The sequence below is a fragment of the Capsicum annuum genome, unplaced genomic scaffold (assembly GCF_002878395.1).
Source record: "Capsicum annuum cultivar UCD-10X-F1 unplaced genomic scaffold, UCD10Xv1.1 ctg83390, whole genome shotgun sequence".
In the NCBI taxonomy this organism is placed as follows: Eukaryota; Viridiplantae; Streptophyta; class Magnoliopsida; order Solanales; family Solanaceae; genus Capsicum; species Capsicum annuum.
Genome location: NW_025894259.1, coordinates 2622940 through 2626992, shown reverse-complemented (window position 1 = coordinate 2626992; position 4053 = coordinate 2622940). Strand labels below are relative to the sequence as shown.

At 36.4% G+C, this 4053-nt stretch overlaps 1 long non-coding RNA gene across 1 annotated transcript; it reads left to right on the top strand.

The window, feature by feature from the left end:
• The first annotated feature begins 211 nt into the window (after positions 1 to 211).
• On the top strand, positions 212 to 814 carry LOC124895675. The gene is made up of 2 exons (XR_007051848.1): positions 212 to 297; positions 402 to 814. It is a non-coding gene; the product is annotated as an uncharacterized LOC124895675 (long non-coding RNA).
• Positions 815 to 4053: the final 3239 nt, after the last annotated feature.

Sequence of the window (4053 nt, the reverse complement as noted above, 5' to 3'; positions counted from 1 at the left end):
CAAAACTTAAAAAAAAATTTAAAAATAACGTGGACCTCTAATAAGAGGCCACGTGGCAAAGCAGTTCTTTTGAAAACCACTGTTAAAATCGGTTTTATATTGGCGATGGCATGAATAAGCTCAACTTTTAATGGATGGGATAAATGAGTCATTTCTGATAATTCAGTGACACATTTAAGCTTTTTTCCTATTCAGATTATGTGAACCCTCACATTGTTGGAAAACTTCCAATCTAGTGGATTTGAACAAGGAAATCAACATTGGTTGTCTCTTAGCTACATCTCTTGTTTCTGCCAGGTTTAGTTGTTGATCCTAAATTATTTTTGCCTGAATATTTACTCAACTGTCCTTTTCTGTTTCATCCCTTTCTCACACCGTCTTTTTTTCCTTTTCCTGCTCAGTATATTCTCAAAAAATGTTGGTCGTCTGAGATCCTCCGTGGTTGGCATGTCATTCTCTTCTGATTTACCCATACTTAGTTGTGCTCAGAATATGCTATCTAGTGAATTTGGGCTGGTTGTGGTGTCCTTCTCATCACTTGATTTTGCTAGTTTCTTTGTTGGGTAAGATTATCTTTGTTTCTTTGTTTCAATCTATTGGCCATATTTAGCATCCATGTGATTATGTCATAAGATGAGATCTTCATCAGGTATCTTTCTGCTGCTTTGGCTGGTTTTAGCGAACCTCAAAGACGAGTTGTATCCATCGAGATATATTCTTGATGGGAGTAAGACTCCCACATGTACTACTTTGTTAAATTCTTGTCAAGCATGGAAAAGATCACATTGATAACAAGTTCCTATTTTGATTTTAGTAGCCTGAGACTTATTTAAGCAGTACCCTGTTTGATCACTTCTGAATGACACATATTTCTCATGGATGAAGCCAATATATTCCCTGTTATGATTTACACTTTTGTTCTAATTTCTGAAGTTAAGAATTGCTCTTTGTTGCAAAAAATTTGTACCCAACGGAATAGAGATTGCCTCCCTATACCATTTTCTTCCACAGACTCGTACAATTTCAACTAAATTCAGGAAAATGGTTTAGATAATTATCGTTTGAAATGTACTTCATCTTGAACTAGTTGTTACTTCCAGCCAAATGGAGCCTTAAATAAAAAAGAAGCTTCTCACTCTCTGTCCACTTATTTTTCCCATTGATATAGGCAGCTAATGATGTTAACGTTTCTGTATTCCCTTGCAAGTGGGCATGAAAAATTTCACCTTGGGCGTGGTTTTAGCAACCTCCGATTTCTCCTCACCAGCAGTTGCATTACCAGCAACAACTTCAGCGATTATTCTGAACGTAATGGGTAGTTGTTTAGGTTTCTTTTGGAGATGTATTAACCCTACTCAATCGAAGAGTAGTCTTGAAATGACTGATAAATCATGAATATTCATGTTGAGATGTACTGTTCTTTTTCTTCCCATGTACACCTATCGATAAATTTTTGTTTTCGCCATTCTCTGGGTTCAATTTAGAGGCCCTAGCAAGGACGAGAACTCATCAATTGCATGCTGGATAAGTCTAAATAATCTAACTATGGCTTAATAACTAAGTTCTGCTATTATAGAACCTTCATAAAGCGTCTTGGAATTAACATTTGAACTTCCACAATCCACATATTCTCCTTAACTTTTTATATTGGCTACTGGATTCCAGTTCTCTCCAGTCCATGAAGATTACTTTGTTGAGAAGAGGTTATTAGGGAAGTACAAGGGAAATACACTAAGCTCGTAACCCTTTATGGTTTCACATCAAAGCACTCATTCCCAATGGAACAGTGGAAGATCAGTTGAATGGGGATAGAGCAAAGGACGGATTCCTTCCATAGCCTATACGGATGAATATCATTGTAGAAATTGCTAGTGCATTAGCTTACCTCCATTCTTATGCCATAATACATCATGATGTGAGACTAGCAACATACTCCTTAACAACAATTGTCGTGTCAAAGTTGCAGATTTTTGACTTTCGAGATTGTCCCCGAATGATGCTAGTCATGTCTCAACTACTCCTCAAGGAACAGCTGGATATGTTGATCCAGAGTATCATGAATGTTACCAGTTCATGACAAAATTGATTTTTATAGTCGTAGGGTTATCCTCATTGAATCTCATCAGTGCCTGCTGTTGATAATAATAGACGTAGACATAAGATCGATTTGGCCAACTTAGCAATAAATAGTATTCAAAGATGCGCGTCCAGTGAGCGGATTCGATGTGCCAAATTATCAATTCAAATGCTTCTGCACTGACAGGCCTCATTTTTTGAGTTGCAAACCTTCCAGTAAACCCCTATGACCCTATCTAGCAGTTAATTTTTTGATATAGCTATGCAGCACCTTATGCTATGATTAGGCACCGTGCCTTTGATTCTTTTGTGTGATCACCAAGAGCACAAAAGAGTATTGCTTGATGATATAAGCATCAAGATACAATTGAATAATCATTTGGATTTGGTTGTCTGTTGTCGATGATTAATAATGTGTTTAATTTCAAAGTTTGTGTAGCGACGTATAAATACTAATAACTTTTTTGATGAATGGTGTCTAGTAGTATTTAACAATCACAGTCTCCTGTTCTTTTATGTGTGGTACTATTTGTTGCTTTATTTGCTTCGCTTCGTGCTATCTGGTTATTTTTTTCTTGGAATCCTGCTTTAGTAATGTTCCTTTTATGCCGGAAGTCTATTGAAAACAACCCCTTTACCCCACAAAGATAGTGGTAAGGTTTGTGTACAACCTACCCTCCCCAAACCCAACTTGTGGATTACACTAGGTACATTGTTGTTGTTGAATAGCACATCCAGAAGCATTCGCCTACTGATCCAAAACCAATAATTATATAAATGCATGTCACTCTATATCCATAGGCAGATCTAGAATTTTAAGTTTGTGGGTTCGTTGGGCAAAATAAGAATCCTTTCTCAAGAGTAAAATACCATGGATCAAATTACTATATCCATTCCAATTCACAGAAACATTTTATAAGTTCTATTTTCTTCCTTATCAGGTTATTATTTTTCAATACTACCTCCTCCACAATTTGTCTGACGTTACTTCATTTTCAGGGAAAAAGAAATTGGGGTTGATTCTTGGTTCAGGTAAATCAGTACTATATTATTATCCCTGAATGTGACATTTCAACACAATAGAAAATTGTAATGGCCTGTAGTTCAGACAATTTTAACTCCCAACCGCGCACAGTGATATTCAAGGGAAGAAGAGATAACACTAAGCAAGATGTAACGATATCATGGAGCTCAAAAGTGAGATGGAATATAAAAATCTTCCCAAATTTATATAGAACCTGCAGTTTTGGTCAGGAGTTCAATATTGACATTAAATGGAGCAACAAAGAGGTCCAGTTGAAAAGAATATAGGGCATGAGATATCTAAATCTGTGACCCTTAGTTTAGATTTTGCAATTTTTATCATTTCATTTATACTAGATATTTAGATTATAATGTCAAGTTAGAGCACTTCACTACCTCTAATTAAATTGACTTTTTGCTGGTCTTTAATAGAACTTCAACACGACCATATCTGTTTCACACACTTTGAACAGCTTATCGAACCAAAACAGAGAAAAAACAGGGCCAGCAACTATTGTATACTATTGACGCAGAAAAAGAGTTGTTCATGTTAATAGAACTTTATTGAAGGGAAGAAAGGCTAAGGTTTACAATATAATCTGAAAAGCATAAAACTAACTAAAACAAGAGTAGGCTATATATATACATAGCCAATAACCTAAAGGTCCATAAACTAAAGGCCCAATAACATATGGGCTAACATCCCCCCTCAAACTCACAATGCAACAGCAATAAGCATTGAGAGTTTGTCACACAAAAAACGAAATCGAGATGCCGACTGAGCCTTCGTAAAAAGGTCAGCAATCTGCAAAGACGATGGAACAAAAGGAAGCGATATGGTCCCGAGCTGTAAATGATGACGGGTGAAGTGACAATCAATCTCAATGTGCTTCGTACGCTCATGGAAGACAGAATTCTTTGCAATTTGTACCGCACTTTTGTTATCACAATGCA